Source organism: Meriones unguiculatus, chromosome 7, assembly GCF_030254825.1.
Source record: "Meriones unguiculatus strain TT.TT164.6M chromosome 7, Bangor_MerUng_6.1, whole genome shotgun sequence".
Lineage (NCBI taxonomy): Eukaryota > Metazoa > Chordata > Mammalia > Rodentia > Muridae > Meriones > Meriones unguiculatus.
The window spans coordinates 107,174,502-107,199,897 of record NC_083355.1 but is presented as its reverse complement, the minus strand read 5'-3'; the positions used below and the strand labels follow the sequence as shown (position 1 = coordinate 107,199,897).

Here is a 25,396-nt window from a genome sequence, read left to right as displayed (position 1 = left end):
GGATAAGTGTCATCGAATGAGCATTGCTGGTGTCTTGCAGTGTGGAACAGCGTATCAGCAGGCAGGGGCCAGCACCAGCGGCACCCTCCCCTCTAAGGACTTTGGAATATTCTTGATCAATACTGTGAAAATACTGGCAGGGGTAAACTGCACATAGATGCAAACACAAACCCTACTGTGACATCCACTGATGAAGATTCTGTAAGTTATTAACATCGATCTGGGCCCAGAGAGCTATCAGGTAGGTTGATTTCACTTAAAAGTCGTTTTGCTTTGGGAAAGAATATTTTGGTTTGAACCTAGACTTTTTTTTTTTTTTAATTCTTACTTTTCCCATTTCTATTCAAAGCAAACTTTTGCATTTTTTTCTCCCTTTATTATTACCGTGTGTGTGCATGATGTATGTATGTAGGCATATGCACCACATCATGTGTTCAGAGGTCAGAGGACAACTTTGTGAGGGTCCCTGCTCTCCTTCCACATGTCTGTGGGTTCAGGAAATCAAATTCAGGTCTAAGTGTGCACAGCAAGTACATTTACCCACTGAACCTCCTTATGCCCTCCCGGAAAAACAAAAACCCAAACCTTAATGCTGTAAAACAAATGTGCATACCAGAGAGGCGCTACCCTTTAACATAGGTGCTGGGAGATTTTCTGAATTTTAATATACAAACCTTTCAGAACATATCCTTTAAAGGGTGTCTGGATTACTGTTCTCTTTTCAAAGGCTCTGCGTTACTGCTCTTAAAACTTTTACCCAAAAGGACACCATTGAAGCCAAGCTATGGTGGTATATTCAAACTCAGTTCTTCCCAGCAAATCCACGGTCTCATTTTGTTCTAATTCTAGCCCTCAGGCTGATATTTTTTTCTCATCACATTTTGTCAATCCTCCTAAGAAGCACTCCTATAGACCATAATAGAACTGCATTTTTCTTGGGCAAAGGTGCTATTGAAATCATAAACTTCTTTCAGGAGAACCACAAGCAACCAAGGGATCCTTCCTGTTCAGAAATCTGGCTTATTTGGAGAGAGCAAGGTCCTTGGCCTTCTTTCTCCTTTCATCTCAATCCTTCCTGTAGTGCTGAGGATTGAACCTAGGGCTTCAAGCATGGTAAACAAGGGCTCTACCATGAGGTACAACCCCAGCTCCTGACAGAACTTCAAAATGTGTTATTATTTTAGGACTCTTTTTTTGTTGTTGTTTTGTTTTTTAGAGACAGGGTTTCTCTGTGTATCCCTGGCTATCCTGAACTCACTTTGTAGACCAGACTAGCCTGGAACTCACAGAGATCTGCCTGCCTCTGCCTTCCTGAATGCTTGGATTAAAGGTGTGTACCACCATGTCAGGCTCTATTTTAGGTTTTCCCATCTGAAGCAATTCCAGGGCTGGGGCAAATGAGTAGAGGGAGAAGCTCCTCTGTCCAGTGAACACACTGAGCCCACTGAAACCCTACCCCTGCTCTGACACTCCCTACCTCACCCTGCCTCTGCTCTTCTCGCTCACTGCCCCAAGTATTTGCTTTCTTTCATCTTTGGAAATTGCCTCCTGCAATTGTTCTTAATTTTCATCATGTTTCTCTCAGCCTCATTCTCCTCCCTTATTAGTTCTCCCACGGCCTTTGGAAGGTTGAGGTAAGAAAGAGGAGGAAGAGGAGGGAGAAGGAGCTGGCCGACTTCCTTCTTCCTCCAGAGGTTGGGATTCCGGGGTAAGAAGACCTGTGTGTGGATCTTTGTTCCTCCTCCTTTTTCCCCTTACTTCTTCCATGCCTCTCTCTTCCCCCTTTTCTTTCTGTTCCCACAATGCCTAGTCTCCATCCTTAAGTCAGAGAAGGCCAGAGGCTAGGTCCTACCCAGTGAGAGCCACGATTAGTGCAGGTGACAAACTAGAAAGTGATTTATGTAACTTCACCTCTTCTTGCTCCAACCTTTTTTTTTGTCCCAAACACATGGAACCAGCCCTCAGACCATCACTTTTTTTGTTTTGTTTTGGTCTTCCTTCCTTCCTTCCTTCCTTCCTTCCTTCCTTCCTCCCTTTCTTTCTTCCTTCCTTCCTTCTTGTTGAGGCACAATTTACACAGAGTAGAATGCATGAAACTTAACAGTACAGTTGGACAAAAATAAATAAAGGCATTCCACACGAGCCAGATAGAGGTGTTAAAGATTCAGCACTGTGCACTGGAGGGCAGCTGTGCTGGAGACATGAGTGGCAGCAGCCCTTGAGAGAAGGGCTGGGTGCAGATGAGCAGCTGAGGCTCCTAATGCTTGGACATCTGGACCCTCTCATGGCAGCCAGAATGTTTCCTTCCACTTTGGGCTGGTTTGGACTCTTTAGTGTTTGTTTAGAACATGAATGGAGAGTGTGTGGGAGGGGAGGGAGGGACGTAGATCCTCGGAGTTCACCAGGACGGTTCTTTGATCTACAGAGCCACACACTTAGGAAAGCAGAGTTTCTTCATTTTCTCACAGGTGGGCAGGCAATGGCTTCCAGAGTGAGCGACGAGGCTCCTAGCCCTAGGGATTTTTGTTACTACATCCTCCTCACAAAGAAAGAATTCTGAAATGAGCAAAAATGATTAGCAGCCAAATATGAGAACTGAAAATTGTGCTAACCATGCTACCCCCTAGCTTCCTGCAACATCACTTGCTAGCAATTTAGGAAATAAATGTCTTCCCAGCCATGTCCTCCTGGAAACATGCAGCATCCATTTAAGTACGTGGAGACATTATCTTGGCTTGTACTGCTCTTGCAGAAGACCTGAGCCTGCCTCCCTCATGCCCGCTGGGTGGTGAATAAGCACCTATAATTCCAGCATATGTTCCATGTTACATATGTGGGTGTGCATGTACACTAGCATGATCTGTGACGTGCATGTAGTATCGAAGCACGGTTTTCTGGAGCTAGTTCTAGTCCACTATAGTGATTCTTGGGACTGAACTCAGGTCATTAGCTTGGTTCCACCCCACCCTTCTGCCCACCTTTTAAAAAACATTTTCTTAGTTCTTTCCTCTCTGTGACCCAAAGCAAGTCCTTTGGCCTCACTGAGCCTCAAATCATTCTTCTGTGTTTTCAGAAATGTCAGACCTGAGCCTTGTGTCCACCTAACATCTTAGCAAATATTCAGCTTCCCCTCTATTCCTGATACCAGCCTATTTAAAAATACTTGCCATGGGTGCCAGAGAGATGGCTCAATGTCACGCATGAGTTCTCTGCAAGCACAGACCCTTGAGTCCCATCCCCGACATCCACATAAAAAGTCAGGCATGACCATGTGTGCACCTGGAACCCCAAATGAGGCCCAGAATGAAGAGAAGGGAGATAGGTAGCAGCGACAGGTGGCTATCCATAACTCACGAGCCAGATAAACAAGCCGAAATGGTGAGTTTCCAGTTCAGTGAGAGACCTTGTTTCGAGGCAGTATGATAAAGGAGGACATTCCATGATTTACTCTGGCTTGTGCACGCATACACCCAGGCCTGCACACCCATATGCTCACTTGTATGCACCACATACACCAAGGAAAAGAAAGATCCTGCTCCAACACTTCTTTCTAGTAGCCACCATTCATCCATTCATTCTTCCTTTCTTCTTCCTTCCCTTCTTCTTCTTCTCCTCCTCCTCCTCCTTCTTCTTTTTCTTCTTCTTCTCCTTCTTCTGACAGTATCATTGTATAGCCTAGACCAGCCTGGAACTATGGCTTCAGCCCCCCAAGCACAGGGATTATGAATCACCATGCCCAGCAATCACTCTTATTTCAAAAGCACACATGTCCCTTTTGTTTGTTTCGTACTTGGGGCTACAGAGCGCAGACATGATGTCTAACCACCAACACGGTCTTTGGAAGAGCTGTGCTCGCCAAGGTCATCAGCCTCATGGTAGGGATACACTGGTGAGACGCCAGGACTAGAGTTGAGTAGACCTAGATTGGAGTCTCAACTTCACCCATCAGCAGTTTGTCCAAGGCTGGTTACCCAGTGCACTAGCTACTTGTCTTTCAGCTGTGACAAAACACCTGCCAGAAGCAAATGAAAGAAGGAAGGTTGTATTTTAGCTTGTACTTTGAGGGTACAGCCTGTCTTGGAAGGGAAGTCATAGCAGCCAGTCCCATTGCATCTGCAGGCCGGTGACAGAAGTGAATGCCTGTGCTCAGCCGGCTTTCTCTCTTCTCATCATTCTGGATCTCATTTGGAGGAAGCGGGGAGGCCAGAAAATGACAAGATTCACAAGACCCCCTCCCTAAGGCTATAAATGTAGTAAATGAGAGACCAAAAGAGAAATCAGCAGCTATTATTAAGACCTCAAGTAGGTACCTTAAAGAAGTCTAGTAATGCCCTGAGGGGAAGAGCCACCTCACTGCATTCTTTCTCCACCCACTAGAGATACAGTTGCTAGGAAACTGGACCATCCCCCTAGGGAGGAACACCTGGTCATTAATGGTCTGGGAAGCTTCCTATAGCCAATCGATTCAAAATGTAGCATTTTGACCAATAGGTGCTTGCCAGGCAGGAATCGCCCCGGCCTTGGGCATGCTGGGATGGACCAGAATCTATATATCACCCAACTAACCTGGGCGCAGGGCGCTCAGCTCCCACCGCTTTGGTGGTGGGGCTGTGTAGGCCCAAGCTGCAGCTTGTAATTTAAAATAAAAAGAACCTCATGTATTTACAGCGGTGTCTGTTTATTCCTGGTCTTTTGGGGTTCGTAAACTGGGCAGAACAGTAAACAGTTGCTGAGGAGAGGAATCTCCAGGCAGGGGGCTTCAAGGGTTCTGCCTTCATGTTTTGTCACCTAGGCTGAGATGGGTTTTTTTTTTTTTTTGGTGCTACAGCCTTGAAGTCAGCCATGTTCCTGTGAGTAACCTCACGAAACAGATTAGTTTCCAGAGCTAGATGGGTGCAGCCATTTCTTTCCTCTGTCATCAGTATCTATTTGTGGCAAACAGATGTCTTTTTCATGTCTCTCCAGCAAAAGTGACACAACAGGGTGACACATTAATGGCAAACCTCTTGCTATTCCTTTCGGTCTACTGTCTGCCCTCGTTTGCAGCGTGTCTCCAGTCTAAAGTCATTTGCCCAATCACTAAGATCATGAGGATTCAGGGAGGTAAGTGGGCATCAGAGGTGAACCACAGAGTGGCTGGAAGTGTGTGGCAATTCAGCTCAAGGGCTCAGGCAGCTCATACAAGAACCAGAGGCTTTCAGAAGCTTTGGTTGGGAAGTAATGGCTGCTTCTTCAGCTACAGGTTAGTGATTCTCAGAGCACCTCAGTGGACACTCTGAGTGCTGAAGTTCGTTAGGACTATGGCCACAGCCGAAGTGTAGCTCTGGGGGCAGTTGGAGCAATAGTTGGTTATGCTCCATGTCCAGCCTTTCCCCACCCCCTTGACTCCTCTCCTCTTCTTTCTTTCCCAGACTTTTATTGAGCACCTGAACCAGGGCTGTGCCGGGCGCTTAACTGTGGCCTAAAGAGATGGTGTGCTGTTTTTGTCTCACCTCCTACCTTTCACCTCTCCTTCACCTCTCTGTTTGCCTTCCATGTTTCTTTTACTTGTAACTCAGGAGTCATCTGTGGACCCCTGACCCCTATGAGATCTAGAGAATGCTGATGTGATCTCTTTGTCATGTGCCCTGTGGCAATGGAGACAGTACCAGAGCCCAAATTGGAGAGGTAGGGAGACTATCATTTCCATAGTCCTTTTTGACTCCAAAATTCTTTGTTTCTTGAGCCCATCACCTACTAGAGACCCTTCCCAGGGGACCCTGATGTGACATGATACTTCCTGCTTGATTTCTACAAAGACAGCATGAAGAATGTCCCCCCACAGCTCATGTCTGCTTGGAACTTGGGGCTACGACCCTAATGGAAATGGGGCATTTACCTACATGTTTCATCAAATGAAGATGAATTCCTAATGGGATAGGATGAACCTTTAACCCAGTCCTGATGTCCTCGCTAGAAGAGGACATGCAGAGGGATTCAGACAAAAGGGCAGCAGGAAGGCTGGGCAGAGCTGAGTGACAACTATATGCCAAGAACATCAGGGGGTCACCAGAAACAAGAAAGAGGCAAGGAGCCCTCATTCCATTCCCAAGACTTCAGCGGAATGTTGCCTCACAAGCAACTTGACTGGGTGACTTTTAGCCCTCAGAACCATAAGAGATTAAATTCTTGTTGTTTTAAGCTGCCTGGTTTGTGACACTGTCATGACAACCCCAGGAAACAAACACACACCATGCTCATCTGGGTGTGTGTCCAACTTCCCTGAGGAGCTGAGAGTGGAGGGTGGGACAGAAGGCAACAGCATTTCCGCTTTCCACTCCTGTTTTCAACTGGCTTCCTCTCCCAACACCAGTCCTTCCTCTTCCATATCCAACTCACTCTTTCATTCCCCCTTCCTCTGAGGTCCTCAGGCTTCAGGTTCATCTGACTCTGCTTTGAAGAACTCAAGCTCCCAGGCTACTGTTTAAGTCAAAGCCCCCCTAAGATGCTAGGCTACACCAAGGTCTCTGGCAAAGAGTAGCAGCCCCTTCTTGGAAGGGAGACAAGGGCTTTAGAAGCTGTTCATATAGTCTCTCCCTTTGAGGAAGGTATAACCGTTCTCAACTTCCTGCTCTTCGGCTATGCCAAGGCAATGTTACACAGGGTTCAAGTTACACAGAGCGGAAGTCAGGAGCAAAGAGGCTGTCAGTCAAGCTGGCCACTGGACTGTTTCCTGTGTCTGTGCTGCGCTGGAAGATACTAAAGCAGTGATTCTAAACTTGTGGGTAGCAACTCAGGGCGGGGGATCAAATGAGTCTTTCACAGATAGTTACATTATGATTCATAAGAGTGGCAAAATTATAATTATAAAGTAGCAACAAAATGATTCTTTGGTGGTGGGGTCACCACAGCATGAGACACTGTGTTTAAGGGTGGCAGCATTAGGAAGGTTGAGAACTGCTGTCCTAAAGGGATTTAAGAGGTTGGGCTTGCCTGGGATGAGCACTCTGGAAGACCACCCTGGGCTTTCTTCTTTAAAACCTTTTTCAGTTAGCTTGTTTTTATCCCCCCATTGTTGAATGAACGTCTTTTATGTTCTACTTCCTGCTTGGTCTCATCTGTATTTGATCTCATCTGTGTCTACCTGTATAGAGGTTTCTATTTAAATTTGACCATATCTGTCGTTCTATTTTCCCAATCCTTGTTATTTCTACAACCCAAGGGGGAATATTTTTCTTTCCAATTTTTAAAATAAGACTTAAGAAAAACGAAGCCCAGTGGTAAATTAAGTTGCCCAACATTTCCACGGCAGAGCTGACCTTAACCCTGGGATGGTCCCTTCCTGCAAAAGCCATGGTTTTCTCAAAGGAGAGCTTCTGGCTTTAGCCTGGAATAGCTGTGTGGTATAGGCCAGCCCTCTCCTGGTTTGAACCAGACCTCTGAGTAAGAAAGCTTGACTCTGTTTTGAAATCATACTGCGTTTAGGTAGATTTCTAGCCTTATTTTAAAAATCAAGGTTTTTAATCAGTTTGGAGAACTCTCTATCTTGACTCTGGCTTCAGAAAAATAGTCTTAGTAGGTTACATGAGTATTTTGAAACTCTGTCTTCATTTTTTTTTAATTCAATAAAAGTTTGCACAAACAATGCATCCCACAGGAGAAACTTTTGCCAGATCCCAGATGTCTAACACATTTGCTTGAGATATTAGAGTTCATGGCCTCTTGTGCTTATTAAACCAAAATATGTGAGCCCATAGAAATGACTTTTAATAAGCAGGAGTGTTGCAGGGTCAGGCTGAATTCTGGGCAACTACAGCACACCAACCAATGTTCTCACTGCAGATTTGTGTGTGTGTGTGTGTGTGTGTGTGTGTGTGTGTGTGCGTGTATGTGTGTGTGTGTGTGTGTGTGTATATGTGTGCAATTTTCAAAACAGCTAAAGCAGAGAGTACACTAGCAGGAAATGTAAGAGTTCTAGTTTTGATACAGTTCCACCTCAATTCATTTAGCATGTACAGAAGTGTTAAAAAAAAATCATGATCTAGTCCAGTGTCTAGAGTTGGGTTCAGAAGGCTTGCCACTGGGAACTGAGAGCAATCATGAAACTGTTTGGCCATGCTACACCATTTATTCCTCATTCCTGTCTTTTTCTCCACTTCCACTGACATCCTTAGCAGCTTCCTCTCTCTGCCTGATGAGGGTTGCTTAGGTACGTGATCTGTCTGCTTCTGTTTCTGCGCTCTGCCCCTTGCTGTTTGTCATCACCAAGTGGCTGAAATGACCTGCATAAATGTCAGATCACTTTATGTTAATGTTTCTATTCCAAATTCTCCAATGACTTCTCAGCGTAACCAAATGAAGGTAAGTATTTTTTTTTTAAAAAAAAGCTCATGCTCTCCTTTGCCACAAGCTTCAGCTCACTCTCCTTTAGCTTCAGTGTTTATCTTTCTCTTATTATAGATGTTAGTACTTCTCAAACGAGCCAGGCAAGTTTCTTTGGCATGGTTTACTGGTCAGGCAAAGGCTAAAGCACACCTCTTATCTCTACAGGTAAGAAAGGAGGCGACCTTTTGTTTCAAATAATTAGCAACAACGAAACCCCCTCATGCACGTGATATTCTATTCTCCCCTAGTAATCTTTGTTGTGGCAAAACTGGCTGAAACAGATTTCCCTTCTAAGTTGAAAATGGGAACGCCTGTTGTTCGGAGATTGTTCATTTGTATCTGCCGGGCGATCTTTGTGGCTATCTCATGGCTGTGTTCAACTCACTGAGCAAATAATACCTGGAAGCCAAGGCTGTCTCGCATGGTTGGAAAGTGACTCAGTTAGGGAACTGCATTTCAAAAAATTTAGAAAAATTGATTCATATCGTGAGACAGAGTCTCAGTATGTAAATTCTCAGTAGCCCGGGAACTCACAGAGATCCTCCTGTCTCTGCCGCACAAGTGCTGAGATCAAAGGTGTGCACCACCACACCCATCTTAGCAAATATTTTTTAAAATCATTAAATTTTAAAAATAACTTGTCAATTTAACAGATATTAGAAATAAAGTGTAGAGTAGGGGAGATATTTTAATAACCAAGGTATTTACTGCCTAAACACGAAGACCTGAGTTTAACCTGTGGTGTGCCATGTGTACACACACATATGTGGGCACACACACTCAAAAACCAAGCACAATGGTGTGTATTGTGGTATTGTAATCCCAGCACTGGAGAAGCAGAGACAGGTAGATATCTGGGGCTCACTGACCAGCCAGCCAAACCTAATTAGTGAGTTCCAGGCCTGAGAGAGAACCCATCTCAAAAACCAGGGTGGGTAGCCCTTGATGAATGATACCCAAGGTCATCTGTGGTCTCCACTCATAAACATACACATCTATACAACCAGCACACATGCGTGCATGGACACGTGTGACCGCATAGTATTGATGACTTTTTGTCTTAGTAGCCAGCTATGTGTAAAGTCAGGATTCTCATGATGAGTGTAGTGGCTGCCCCTGTCCTGTCACAATAGAAATAGATGTTTCTGCTTCCCTGCAGACTACCTCACTCCCTGGGTTCCTTGTATAAATTTACGTGGGCATTTGGAAAGAGAAACGGGAGCCACAAAGTGTGCATTTTCTACCTCCGAAGTTTCCTAGAATCCTCAACATGACGAGGCTTTAAAAGGAGAGGCAAGGGGACTGGAGAGACATAAAGGTTACCAGTTAAGAGCACTGGTGTTTTTTTTTTTTACCCAAATTTCTATGGTTTCTATGTATCCCCAGTAGTTTGAAGTTAATAGTGGTAAGGAAAGGTGGAAGAAGCCATATCATTTTAAAGTTGGGCAGAACACGTATACAGTGCCTCAGAAGGTTCATCAGGAGGGCACTGGAGTATTACAGATGTACGGATGTTTGAATAAGATCTTTTAAAAATCATATTAGTGTGTTATTTGTTTTGTGTGTGTGTGTGCATGCATGTGTTTGAGCTCCAGAGAACACCTTTCAGAGTTGGTTTTCTCTTTCTACCATGTAGGGCCTGGAAATCAAACTTATAATATCGAGAACAATGACAAATGCTTTCACTCCCTAACCCATTTCTCCAGCCCCATGAATGATATCTTACAGAATTTTGGGAGGAACTGGCCATGTTAGAAAGTAGGATTGAAATACTGGAAGAAAGTTACTAGAAGTCTTTCTGATGCTCTGGTATGGGTAAATGTGATAAATCAGAACTTGCAATGATTCAAGAAGGTCAGAGACATCTAACTGCTGGAACAGGATCTTCAAAGGGAGCTACAGGAAGTCTGTGGGTAGCTGTCACTTTTTTTTTTTTATAGCCAAACTTTAAGCATTTATTTTTAATTGGTTAAAGTGATCTTTTTTTGTTGCAAATCTTTTTAAAAAATTGTTATAGCCAAACTTAGGGCAGAATGCATGGAATTTTATGAAAGAAAAGGGAGATAGAAAGACCTGCAGGGGACAGGAGCTCCAAAAGGAGACCAACAGAACCAAACCCAAACCCAAAACCAAACCAAACCAAACCAAAGCAACAGTAACAAAACACTAGGCCCTGGGGCCCCTGCAGCAACTAATACCCCAACCAAGGACCATGGTTGGAGAGGACCTAAAACCCCTCCTCAGAAGTAGCCCATAGACTCAGTCTCCAAGTGGGTTGCCTAGTAAGGGGAACAGGGTCTGTCTCTGACATGGATTCAGTGGCTGGCTCTTTGATCCCCCTCCCCTGCAGGCAGCAGCCTTACCAGGCCACAGAGGAAGACAATGCAGCCAATCTTGATGAGACCTGACAGGCTAGGGTAGATAGAAGGGGAGGAGGTCCTCCCCTATCAGTGGACTAGGGGAGGGGCATGGGGGAGAAGAGGGAGGGCTGGGATTGGGAGGAGACGAGGCAGGGGACCACAGCCCCTTATACAAAGTGAATAAACTGTAATAGGTAGCTGTCACTTCTCAGGGGGCTTCCGTCAAACTCTTCAGACTGACCCTGGCCCTCTGGTGGTCAAAAGCACAACAAGTCAGAAAGAAGAGCTGAACATTGGAATTAAGAACAAGGTAGACCCTGCAAGCCTCTTTGTAGATGTCTTTTACCATCTAGACATGGTGGTTGTCAGAGATTAGAAGCTATCTGTCACTTTGAACCATCCAAAGCTTCACCAAATTCCCAGTTTTGACTCTTTTTTTTTTTTCAGGGTCTCTCTATGTAGCTGTCATGGAAATTGCTATGTAGGCCCTGAACTGACAGAGAGACCCAGCTGCCTCTGCCTTCTGAGTGCTTGAATTAAAGGCATATGCTACCACACCTAGCTTTATTTTGGCCAATCTATCTCACAACCACAAGATCAAAGATAAAAGTCTTGGGGGATGTAGGTTTATTTTTGGCCAGTCCATATGGATTCTAGAGAAGAGAATTCTGGTTGAGTCATTTCTTGTAATTTACCCAGAGTTTACTTGAAGTAGGGGTTTACAGTTTTCTTTTCTGTACTCAGGAGGCCTAGAGCCTTTGCTCTGGAATCCTGGGAAGTTTCATGTGGCCTGCTCCATGTTTTCACACCCTATTTAACCATCTGCTCATGCCCATGAGGTGATCATGATACAGGCAGGAAGCCCTCTTTTATTCAGGGTCACGACCTTGATTCTGTCAGCACGATTGCATCTCACCTACATACTGACTATTTTTTAAAATTAGGCCTTCCACGACACTCCCCGCTTATAGTGCTATAAAGTTTCATTGGTTTGTGGGTTTTGGGGAAAGGATGTGGTGCTGGAGAAGTCTGCTAGGTTTTATTGGGAGGGACACGGATAGAAGAGACTCCGTCACGGTCAGAACACTGGTAGTCACTCATCTCCCCAAGGTTATGCTAGTTCATTGTGATCCAGGGATGCAGGAGAGATAACAGGAGAAATTGAAAAAGAAACTCAGCTCCTAGCAACAGTCCCTCATTTATTCAATTACGTGTCCTGCCAATTAATATGCAAAGTATTTAATAAGATATTTAAAGCCCTTCAAAGCTTCCTTCCTAATTTTTATCTTCTTTTATTCCTGAGGATATACTTGACTTCCCATAACACTTGAGCCCCTGAAGCCCACCCAGGGAAATCTTTCAACATGCATGAGAAAGTCTCAGAGAGATGGTGATATACTGCTTGCTTTGGGATGGAGATGTCAGCGTTGTGATCGGTGACCATCTGAGAAAGAACAGCAAAGCTCTTGTATCCCCAAAGGCTTTTCTTTATGTACTTGAGACAAAAATTAATACTTTTTTGGATACATTTCCATAATTCATGTTTCTGCTACAATGTCTAGAGCAGGACAGAAATCTGATTTTCTATGGTAGTCTATATATCATCATTCCTGACATTGAGAATCAGAGTAATGCTAGCTACTAGAAAAAATCTGCACATATTTGTACAAAGAATTCTGTAATTTTGGTTTCTTTAAAAAGAAAACACAAAACTACTGTAAGAGTGTGCTTTTGTTTTAATTCCAAGTGTGGGGAGATGGGGCTGCTTAGGACTGTCCATAGCAGCTGACTATGATTTGCCTTATGCTCTGGCTGCAGATAGTTTCTGCAATTGTATGATGTTTGGAATTCTAGGAACTTTTCAGAGGGTCTATAAATGCTAAGGCCACAATGGGGGGGTGTTTGTCATTTAGGGTGATTGGCTGTGGTTTGTTAGTAGTTGTGCTCAAAGAAGAAACAAGAAATTAGATTTAAGGATCTCTCTGTCTGTCTCTCTTTCCCCTCTATTCTTCTTTCTCTCCTATCTAGTGATGGGGTGAAGTGAGGGGGAGAAAGGGTGGGAAAAAGAAGAACCCACAGAATAGTAAAGACAAGTAAAGACACATTAGTGATTTGATACTGCTAGGTTTAGTTTTCATTCACATAATAGCCAAATTAAAGTTTCGTCGGTGGTGGGAAGATCTTAGTTTCATGAAGTCTGTCTTAGGATTTAACCCTCTCCTATCTCATCAATTGCACTGTTAGTGTCAGCATGCTCAGTAATGTTGCAAGGTTGTCAAGGAGTGGGAAGGAGAGTGGTTTTAGTTGCCTTGATCTAGAATGAAAATTACTTTGGCTGAAATTCCATTGAACTAGCCACATGGTGTTACCTAGATACAAGGAGAATGGGCAGAATAGTTTAGTTTTGTGTCCAGGAAGGGGACTTGACATTTGGCAAGCAATTGCAATGATGTTGAATTGTCCAGGATACACCTGTTATCCTGTAAGCACTTAAAAATGTTCACTGAACAAGTAAACAATTGGGTGAATCTGTAGACTTCAGCTCTTGTATTTACTCTCATAGAAGTAAATGGGAATAAATAGTTTTTTTGGTGAAGCAGATGTTTGTCTATCATACCTGTTATAGTTATATGATAATTTGTATTTGTGAAGTTGTGCATTCTATGTGACAAGTGCTATGGTATGTTGCACAGAAGGTGGAGTTGTAATTCATAATTTCTGCCAACTTGTAGTTCACTTTGAATGAGTTTAGTGGGAAGAGAGAAAAGAAGTCAGTGATCACTAATATTTTGTGGGTGCCTTGACAGGGGAATGATGGAACTGTTGTGGGACTGTTGAAAAAGGACATGATTCAGTCCAGGGTCACATTGGCCAGGCTAGTGATACATGAGTGTAATGATCACGGGTCTATTAGGTGATTTCCATAAGAGAGAGGTAAACGGAAGGGTACATGCAAATTTGACAATTTAGGGACCTCTAGGAGGTCAAATGTATGGCAGTAGATGGTAAGGGATGAGGGTGCAAGGATGGGCCTGGATTGAATAATAAGGCATTCATCAACTGCGTTAGATGAAAAAAAGAATGCATAGAGATTGGGAAGGGGGCTGATGTGATTTGCCTCTATTGAATAAAATAATTGATACATAATAAAATCCAAACAAAAGCTGTGCCATCTCTGTCTAAATCTGTTCCCCTCCCCCCTGGAAGGCTTCCCTCAAGTAATAAAAGATCAGTAATAACTAAAGAGTAAACAAAATGCCCGCCCAAAGTTATAATAATCAACCCTTTTATGGGAAGAGTTTAAACACAAGAGACTGCACGGAAGTTTGAGAACCTCCGTCTCCATACAATCTTACCTTTGTGAGTGGAAAAGGATGAAACGAAACAAGGGAAGTGATTCATGATTTTGCAAGAATTCTACATATCCACAGAATAGATGCTTCTAAGAATGTGTTTTCAGGTGGACTATGGGAGAAAACATAAACCATTTCAGGGGCAATTTTTGCATCATTGAAGATGTTAAATTTGTTCAGTTGGGGCATCAAGTCTTCAGCCCAGTTCAGTTGCTACCTGTTGAGCATTCATGCACGATCACGCTCAGTCTGTGTGAGTGACAAGTCTGTATCTTGAATTAAATCAAGTGTTTCGGGGAGTATAAAAAAAAAACCAGATAAACTTTTACTCTTGTCCTTAAAATTTTGCAACTGTCACATGGATCTAAAAGTTTCTATCCAAGGATGTAACTCTTTTTAAGGATTAAAATACATACACAAACACAACCAGTAACTGGTTGACCTGTAATTTTCTCTGTAAAATGAAAATACTTTCAGCTACATCGCGGTGACCAATAAGATGGCTATATAAGATGACCCTTGAAAGCTTTGTGTAAATAGCGCAGGACTGCACATTGACGGTACATTTTTGAAGGTGAATGCTCTCGTACTCTCTCTAGAGTGTTCATTGAAGTGTGTGGGGTAAAGCATTAAGGCCAAGGATGGCAATAGACGTTTCTCAGGAAGAGAGTTCTGTGAATGACTTTGGAAATGTAAGATTAGTAAGATAAAACATGTTTCTTAGGTTAGTAAGGTGCTAATATGTACTGTGACTCTCAAGGGGAGCAATTATATTGTCGCTTCAACTGTACTATTCTTGGGACAACCAGCCTCTCCTCGACTCACTTTGAAAGGGACAAATATAATCTTTACATTTTGGTAATCTGTAAATTTGTGTGATAATTGTCCCAGCATTCCAATCAACTCTTTGTCAAAGTTAAAGGGGATTCCTCCATAAAATCGGGAGATACATGGTGTCGTAGCTGACAATTAGTTAATCTTCCCTTCCAGGGAATATTAGCAGGGCAGAAGAAGATACAGGGCAACGACGGTGCCTTGAACTGAAACTGAAAGATTTTATAGAGTAAGACTTAAAAGTCTATTTTATTATTTTACATGCATGGGAGTCACCTGCATGTGTGTCTGTCCACAGAGGCCAGAAGAGGGAGCTGGATCCTGGAACTGGAGTTACAGACGGTTGTGAGCCGCAACCTGGGTGCTGGGAATCAAAGCCTGGTCCTCTGTAAGAGAGCCACTGAGACATCTTTTCAGCTTATAATTAAACTCTTTAAAATATTGAAGGTCATAAAACCACAACTTCTCCGCTTTGAGCAAAAGGGTACGGAAACACCTCTAATAAGAACTGATATTTTGGGAGGGGAGGCCTAATTCAGAGCTCATCAGGCCAATACCCTCTTTACTTTTCCTTTTTCCTTTTTCTCCCTCAGCACACTTGAGGCTCTGCCTGGCTGGGTTAGATCTTTCAGGAGTAAGCAGTTGAAGGCGTTAGGCCTGGTGCTGGGAAGCCAAGACAAACAGGAGCTCCACCACTGTTTAAGGTGCGGGTGCTGAAATTCCCACCCTGAGGGGCGGGACAGACGTGACGAGGGGCGGGGCGATGCTGGGAGGAGGAAATGCTGAGGCGATAGGGGCGTGTGCATGAAGAGGGTGTGGTTCTCCAGGGGGCGGGGCCAGATTGGGAGGCGGGGAAGCTGGGGTCGGGAGCGAGCGGTAAATGAAGAGCAGGGGCGGGGTTTCCCTGGGGAGGGGCGGGGCTGTCTTGGAAATAGGGTAGGTCTCAAGGGGCACCTGAGGGAGCTGCCCTGGGCTGAGGGGGCGCGAGGGGCGTGGCGTGAGGGGCGTGGCGCGAGCGGTAAATGAAGAGCAGGGGCGGGGTTTCCCTGGGGAGGGGCGGGGCTGTCTTGGAAATAGGGTAGGTCTCAAGGGGCACCTGAGGGAGCTGCCCTGGGCTGAGGGGGCGCGAGGGGCGTGGCGTGAGGGGCGTGGCGTGAGGGGCGTGGCGTGAGGGGCGTGGCGTGAGGGGCGGGGCGGAGGTGAGCCCCGGCGAGGTCGGAGCACCCCGTCAGTTACAGGTGGCCGGCTCCTCCGCGCTGGGTGCGGCGAGGGCGCCGGCGCCAGGAGAGCCGTGGCTGAAGGCGCGAGGCGGCGCGCGACACGTCGGCGGGGAGCTGTCGTGGGCTCAGGTGCGCTTCCGTCCGGGCGGGGTTGTGGGGTGCGGCGGGGCGCGTCCCTGCGGAGCGCCCGGCCGAGCTCCGTCGCTGCAGCTTTCCGTCGGGGGTCGCGGGGGTCGGGTGCGCCGCCCGCCGATCCCGAGCCTCCTCTGGACGTCTGCGGGGCGCAGGCCGCAGCGGGGCGCGGGGGACCCCGCGAGGCCTGAGCCACGCCTGCCCCCCGTCCGCGAGCCCCAGGGCGTTCGGCTCTCAGCAGCCGAGGGGAGGCCCGAGGCTGTGAGGATGTCATTTCCCGGGTTGTCTCTTCCCTTCACACCGCGGGAGGATTTCCACCTCCTTTTTCTCCACCCTGATTTTCCTTCAACACAGGTAGGTAGAAGAGTTAAGCTGCGCGACAGATGCCAAGCCAGATTTCTTTAGACTCCTTTAAAGGAAGCGCGTCAAGGTTTTGCTTTTGTAATTAAAAATACTTTGATCCTCACGGAAGGTAGGCAGTCAGTTGTGTTGAGTTTTTCCTTTTTTACTGTAACAGAATTTACAACGCCCCCCCCTTCCTCCTACCTGCTTAATATTCAACTTGGTTAAAACCATTTCTAGAAGGAAATGTTGATACTGTTTGGCTCTGAGATTCGAGGAGATGTTTTTTTTATCGTCTCCTTTGTAATTTTTTTTTTTTTACGTGAGTTTAGGGGTTGCTAATGAACATTTTTGTCCCAATAATTAGATGAGAAACAGTTTTCTCATCATTCACGAAAATCTAAATAGATCTTGAATTTTTACTTCATTTGAATTATAACTATTCATGAATAGAACTTATTGATGAAGATATTAACTCAGGTTGAGAGAAAAACGGATTGAATATCCTTTTAGGGCATCTGGCAGAGTTGTCTAGTCGGCAGCAAGATTTATTGGTATTAGGTTTTTCCAAAGCCAGACTCAAAAATCATGTAAGGGTATAGAAGATCATTCAAGTAAGTACAGAATCAGAAGAAAGGAAGACCATGGGCATTATGAATACTTCAGTGATGGGTACGGACAACCAAGGAGACTGAGGAGCTTTGAGGAAAAAAAATGAGAAATTCTAGGAGATAGTGAAATTTAAGAACTCCTAAGGAGAGGAGAGTTTTAACGAAGTCTTCAAGTGGCATGAGTCAAATGGATCAGGAAATAAAGTGCCTATTGACTTGGGTAACTAATGGAGAGGCTCTTTGCCTTCAGCAAACATAATCCAACTAAAACAGTAGGGCAGAAGCCAAATTTGAATGGATTTGAGTTGTAAATAGAGGATAAAGAAGTAAAAATAGTGTAGAACGCATATTTTGAGAAAAATTAGGAATGGTGGCAGCGGTGCTTATGAGAGGGGAGGTTCTTGTGAAATTGGAAAGACTATAAAGACTATAGAATAGTGTTCTGTTAAAATTCATTGTCACCTCTCAAATGGTGAAGCTGAGAACCAGTAGCTGTGTCAGACTGTATTTCACTTGAAGTCCAGCACTTTGTTATTCCAAACTTGCTTTGAAGTCATTTGACTTCTTCAAGTATGTTCTAACGATTCTCCTGGATATCTTATGTGGAAATTGGCTGTTTTTATTAAATTACAATCCTGCATACATTAGTTAAAGCCTTGGGTTTACTATGCATTTAAAGAAAATGCTCTTGGATTAAAATTTCTGTATAATGGGCTCACTTTGATCTCCATTGGAAGTTTTGTGGTTGCTCTGTTTTAAACTTCAGTACTTTAATGAATATATTATTTAGGAGTATGGAAAGGCTGGTTCAAAGGGAAAGTCTGACTATCTAGTATTGAACAGGAAACTCTGACACCTGTGGTGGTGGGAACTTAATTTGGTGTAATCATTTTGAAACCCTCTGGCAGTAGATAATAAGGTGAAACATGCATAAACTGTATGCAGTTAGCCAACAGAATTCTAGAAAATGTAAACTAACAGGACAAAAAACACATTAAATTGTTACAGTGAAAGAAAGTAAGTCTGATGGATTAAAAGGGAGCATTGTGTAACTTTTGGGAATGTTGGATGTATTAATTTACTGGATTGTGATAATACCCCCAAATATTCATATATCACTTATTTAACTGTAAATTTTAAAAAGGTGCTATTTATTTTGGGACAGTTTCGTACATAGATAAAGTAAGAAAGTAAATAAAAAGAGGAAGAAATGACATTTGGATATGATTTTTTTTTAAATACTATAGTTATATCAAGGTGATAAGATTGTGAATTATCACCTTTTATTTTATAGTATAAAATAAAATGAATAATATAAATTATTCATATTTTATACTATTGTTAATAACAGAAATTATTTGATATATGCAAAATGACATTAAAAACATCTATAAACACATCTTTAAATGTATTCTATGCATTTAAAGAATACAAATACTCATATACTAAAAAAATGAGACATATTTAAAGATGTCCTTTGCATTTTATTTTTTACTGTTCTTGATTTTCTTTATAATTTTATTACATGAACACGTGTTTCTAAAATTTTTATTGTTTAGTTTTGTCTGTTTTGAAGTGCAATATAAAGTAAATTATACTGTATGATTTCTGTGACTTATTTTTTACACAGAGTGTTATCGTGTTGCTCAGATTGGCCTCTAACTTGCCATTCTCCCGTCTCAGCCTTCCAAGTGAAGGGATTATAGGTGCTCACGACCACATCCTGCTCTATGACTTCAACACTTTAAATTTATGATATTCTTCCATATTCATATGTATAGATCATTTGCTTTTTAATGCTGTATATCATCCTATTATATGACTTTTCCACTGTTTACCCATAATCCTGTTGATAGATGTTTAGGGCACATTGCCATCCTTATTTATTTATTTCTTGCCATTAAAAGCTGTTTTGTGATAGCCCTATAGTCTATGATTCTTTATATCCATGTATATGAATTTTCCTGCTTTTAAAAATCTTAGAGTAGAACTGTGGGTCTTTATTTTTGCTGGGTAATACTGAGTTATTTTATGTGGTGCTTGTATCAGTTACACTATCACAAGTAAGTGTTCTCGTTATTCTTATTACCATGTAAAAAATTTGTACATTTGTAATTGTCTGAAAATTTCCTTTTAATGATCTAGTGAGAAAAAAAAAGAATCCCTTTGGGAGGTTTACTTTACATTTCTTTAATTATTGATAATGTTGAGCCTCATGTAGTTCTTATGTAGTGTCTGTTTATATTCTTTCTTTATCTTCTTCTAGAAGTTCTTTTGTTTTAAAATGGATCCTTTATCTGTTATGCATGCATTTTTTTTTCAGTAAACACCTTGTCTTTTTAGTTTGTAGTGGCTTTTGAAGAACATACCTTATATTTTAATATAGCTGGCTGTGTCTTTTTCTTTTTTGGTTTCTACTTTTGGTGTATTGTTTAATGTTTAATCTTTCCCTTCATCTTATAAAAATATAGTCGTTTGTTTTCTGCTGGAACCTGTAAAATGTTGCCTTTCCAAGGTTTGTCTCTCAATTTTTCTGTAACATCTAAAACTACAAGAAAATAGTCTATTAAAACCTGATATTAGGGCCAAGGAGATGGTTTGGGGAGTGAAATGCTTGCTTTGCAAATCTTATGATCTGAGTTTTGATCCTTGGAACACAAGGTGCACAAGTAGAAAGCTGATGTGCTTATATTCCCAGTACTTCTGTGGTGAGATAAAAGGCAAAGACATGAAAATCTGCCCGTAACTCATGGGCCAGCTAGTCTGGAGTAGAGAATAGTGCCTGAAATAAGAGAGCTACTTCCTCAAAACAAGATGGAAGGAGAGAACCAACTCTCCAGAAGTTGTTCTTTGACTTCTGGAAGTGCAGAATGCCATTTGTGTGCCCTCATGCACACACACCATAAATAAGCTAATTTTGAAAAATACTACCATACTTAGGAGCCCAAAGCAGGAAGCCAGCAAGGCTACATAACTACTTAAAGGTCAGCCTAAACTACCGAGTAGCAAGACCTTGCCTCAAAAAACCAGAGCTAGGGTTATTGCTTAGTGGTAGAGTGCTTGCTAAGCAAGTGCAAAACCATGGGTTTCATCCTCAGTACCACAAGAAGGGAAAAATCCTCTTATATTTATAGCCTTAACCTATGTGTAATCATTTTCTTGTGTGTATGTGAAGTGGGGGGTACAGCTTTGTTTCTTTTTTCCCATATGGGTATTGATTGAATGCTGTAATTTTCATCTTAGTGATCCCTGGCATGTCTCTGTGTATTTGTGAATGTGTTTTTAAAATTATTGTTTCTTTGAACTGTTTATATCTGCTTACTTTATAATCTTGCTTTAGTTGTAGAAAGAATCTTGACAGTAGTCCATTTTTCTGGTAAAATTGTACTTCTTGAGTTATTTTATTTTTCCATTTCTCTTTCAGAAGTAAACTTCTTACTTTTTATAATGTACTGCTTTATTTTTGAACAAGTACTGTAATCACCTTAGGTGACAAACAAAAACCCTGAAGGTGCTCTAATGTAAACCACATCGTTGTAAATCTTGTCATATATCACCAGAGCTAATTTTAAGTCAAAAAGTAAATATGGGACTTTATTTTGGAAACATAGTAAGTTGTAATTTGGAGCAAATTTTATACAGAAAGAAACTAAGGATGCTGTATCCTAAGAATAGAAATTAACATGTCAAAAACTAAAAGGATGCTGGAGAACCGAGACAAAGGAGCTCTTAAATTCTCTTTGCTTGAAGGGTAGTTTCTTAACTAGGGGAACTTGATGGCTATGAAATACTTGAGGTATTTGTAGTGCTGAGAACACTTGGAATTCATCCAGAGCACCTTGAAGATAAGCTGAGAGCTTCTGCCCGTACTTCTAAGATCCCAAAGGCTGATTTGTTGAGAAAGGAGTGAAAAATTACTCTTTCTTTCAAGAAACAAAATGAGACACAGCAAAGAAGGTTGCCATAAGGCTAACTAAAATAGAAAGAAGAGAAAAGCCTGTCTTTGACAAGTTGTGACCAAATAAACCGACGGAGGGTGGGTGGGGTGTAGGGGTGTGGGGCAGCGGTTATCTTTGGTAAACTTAAAAAAGAGATATCTTTTAAATTAAATTCACCCTGTTAAAGTATATCATTCAGGAACAATCTTGTGGTTCCCCTAAAATAATGGTTCGCAACCTGAGTCCCTTTGCTACAGTTCCACATGTTGTGGTGACCCCCAACCAAGAATTATTTTGTTGCTACTTGATAACTGAAAATTTGCTACTGTTATGAGTCATAATGTAAATATCTGATATACAGGATATGATATGTGATCCCCAAAGTGACTCACAGGTTGAGAACCTCTTCCCTAAAAGGAAATTTGTAGCCAAGTATATAATAGTAAGTTACTATTTTCTCTCCTGCAGCTTTCTGACAACCACTTGTTTTATCTTGTGTTCTCTGTATTTGCCTATGAATAGAATCAATCGCATAGTGTGATCTTCATGTCTTACTTCTTTTAGCATATTATTTACAGGGTTTATCCATGATATGGCATGATATGATATGAACTTGTACTTCATTTTTTTTGTTGTTGTTGAATAAGACCCACTGCATAGGCAAATATATGTCTATAGATATAAAATAAAAGATAAATTTTATCTTTTCACTGGTGGATGGTTGATTGTTTCTATTTCTTTACTCTTCTGAGTAAGGTCCCTGTGAACCTTTTTGGTCAAGTTTTTTGCATGAAAGTATGGTTTTCATTTTCATAGGTATAGTAGACCAGAAATGGAATTTATGGGTCATATGGTAACTTTTAGTGAAGTTTTTGAGGAATACCATGGTATTTTTTTTTAAAAACAAAGCATCTACACCATCTTACATTCTTAGCAGCAATGTGTGATGGGTCCAGTTTTTCTTCATATATTTTATGTGTATTTTCAATTACTGTTTGTAAAGTGATATTTTATTGTATTTTCCTTGTAGTCATTGAAGTTGATTCTTTTTTCATATTTACATTTCATGTTTTCATATTACATACTTGTTACCTTGGAGAAATACTAAATTCTTTGTCTGTTTGGATTTGGTTAGTTGTCAAAACATGAATTTAAAATAATCAAGTAAGTAATTACAAATTGCTTGACATTTTTAAAGATGTCAAATATTATAAAATAGGAGTTTACTATGTTTTCAATGAAAATGTCATCATATTTTTTTTTCTTAGAGCTAGACCATACTGCAAAGGTAATTGGTAAGATCAGATAAGCATGAATAGCTAAGTAAAAGCTGAAAGTGAAGAGCAGTAATATAGCTAGTCTTGCTATGCATTGTAATCCTGCAAAACTAAAATCACATGGTATTGATACAGGAATACATTGGCCAATGGAAGAGAATAGAAAATATAGAAGCATACCTAATTTACACATGGAAATTTAGTATTTTAAAGGGAACATTGTAATGGCAGTAGAGAAAGTAAATTTGTATTTCTATTTATTATTTCGCAATTGTGTGCATGTATGTGTGAGTTCCCAGTATGAAGGTAAAAATATGGAATGCTTCACCAGTTTACATATTGTTTCTACATAAGGGCCATCCTGATGATCTCCGTATCACTCTAGTGTAGGCATGTGTTTTTATGTATTTTATTTGGGTTTCTTTGCTTCTACCTCCCTTCCAACTCTTATTCCTTCCAACACTCCAACACAGGTAGGAGAGAAAGAAAGTTAGTGGGGAGAGGAGTCATAAGTTTCTTTAGCTACTTCTTGCTGGTTAGGGTCGTTGGGTTCCTTGGGGCAAGTCCAATCTTCATTTCAAGAGATTTCTAACTTCTCTTCCTGTAACCACAACAGCAGCAACCAGGAGTAGCAGCGCGGAAGCAGCAGCTGCTTTCTTCTTTCTCACCCTGCCCCCTCCCCTCTGCACTCGGCATTTATACACTCTCAGAGTCCTCAGAATTAAACTATCCACAGCTGGCAAAGATCATGCCCCTCTCAGCCTGCACAAGGCAAATAGTTTGCTGCAGTGGACAGTCTAAAGCAGCCCCATATCCCACACCTGGGATTAAAACGAAAACACGTTGATATAACTGAGTTTTAAAAGACACCAAAACTTCTACACTCTGATTTTAATGTGTGTGCTGCTGAAGTGAGCACATGGAATTTTGAATATGCGGTGCTTGTGGTACTGGAATAATCAACTTGGAAAAAATAGGTTTGGACACATTTTTCATACCAGGATTCCACACAAAAAATTGACATACTAATTAAAATAATTTGAAGAAAATATGGGCAAATTACTTATGACCCATGGAGATGGAGAAATTTTGCTATGACTTAGTCTACCTGTAAAAATGAAACATAGATATAATTATATTTGTAGGTATGTATATGTAAATATGTTTATATATCCAAACTGCTCCAGGATCTAAAATCTCAGTGGTAATATAATGCTATAAACATGATAAAACTTTGTTTTCTGTACAAAATTACTTTTGGATATGTAAGATGTATATAAAAAATAAATTTCATACTTAGATCTGGTTTCTTCTCTAGATATCTCATTATATATGTGTAAATCTTGGAAACTTCAAAATCTGAAACACTCTGATATCAAGCATTTTAGACAACAGATAATTTGTATATATGTATGTGATATATATACATATATATTCATATTTGGCGTTTTGCACTGAGGGTCAAATGTAGGACTTTGTACATGCCAGGTAAGTTCTCTGCCACTGAGCCACATCCTAAGCCTATGCAAGCTTTTTTTATAATGGAGAACATAGTAATCAAATCAGGAAGCAAATGACAGGTTAAAAGAATGTTTTCCATTTATATGATGGACATGAGTCAATCTCTGAAATACACAAACAACTTCTAAAAGATAAATGGCAACTTATAAACACAGATAATGTAAATAGCTACAATTTTGGCTTATTGTAAAATGATACCAAGCATATTTTAAAGATTTATTTTCATTTTATGTGTTGGTGTTTGCCTGCATGTATGTATGTATACCTTGTGAGTGTGGTGCCAGCAGAGGCAGAAGAGGGCGTCAGAGTTACAGACTGTTGTTATCTGCCATGTGAGTTTTGGGAATTAAATGCTAGTCTTCTGAAAGAGCCAGCGAGTTTTTTTCCCCTCCTTTTCATAATATTTTTATCGGTTATTTGGGAATTTCACAACATGAACCCCGATCATACTCACTTCTCAGTTCTCCCAGGTTCACCCTCCAAACCTCTCCAAAAAAGAATGAGGAGGAAAAGGAGGAGAAGAAAGAAAAAGAGAAGGAGAAGAAGAAAGTTCAATTTGTGTTGTTCATATTCTCACTGGAGCATGGTCAAACTCACAGTGCCTTAAAGAAAACCAAGTCCTTCCCCACCTGCACTCCCGCCAGAAGCCATCAATTGTGGAGAGCTACTCTTCAGCATCCTTATGACAATTTATTCAGAGTTCTATGACCTTATGTCTAGGCTGTTAGTTTTGTGGGGGTGGTGGAGCGGTAGGATTTCTATATCATATAGGATTTCTATGCCTCTTTTTCCCCAGCTGTGAATCTGCAGTCATTGATACCATGGCAAAAGTGGCTTCCTTGCGCTCTGCTGCCAAAGGAGCTTGGATCATGGACTTCCACATGATCTCTGGCAATAATACATGCCACAGACATTGTCATGGTACAACGGCAGTACAGACCATGGACATCAACATGGTTCTCTGCTGCAGCACTGTCCATGGACACCATCATAGACAGCCCTTGGCGGCAGCACAGGTCAAAAACATCAACATGGCCTCAGGTGCAGCCAGTGTTCTAAACCACTAAGCACCATCTCTCCAGCCCTTCCCAACATAATTTGTAATAATATTAAAAAATAACAGTTAAAAATTTAAAACATCAAAGGGCAATCATTGCTTTCCCCTCACACCAACAAAAGTGCAGCATTTGAACATTTTGTTAGCAACAAATGTGATTTTATATACTTTTGTTGTGAATATGAAATGACCGCAATTCAGAAATTTTAGCACTAAAAGCAGAATTACATATGTACTTTTTAACCAGTAGTCCTATATCTTACAGATATATACTGAGAAAGAGCTGAGTAATATATGTACACAGAACTAGCGGTACTATTTGTAATAGCAAAAGGTACAAGAATTTAATTTTATCTTGAATTCAACTAAACAGCTCTTATGAAATAG

General features: G+C 41.6%; 1 protein-coding gene across 1 annotated transcript in view; it reads left to right on the top strand.

The window, feature by feature from the left end:
• The first annotated feature begins 16,135 nt into the window (after nt 1-16,135).
• Nucleotides 16,136-25,396, top strand: part of Tc2n (tandem C2 domains, nuclear) — a 52,876-nt gene continuing 43,615 nt past the window's right edge. The window contains exon 1 of the mRNA XM_060388057.1: nt 16,136-16,260. The gene's annotated coding sequence lies outside the window, so the exon portion shown is untranslated. The remainder of the gene's footprint in view (nt 16,261-25,396) is intronic.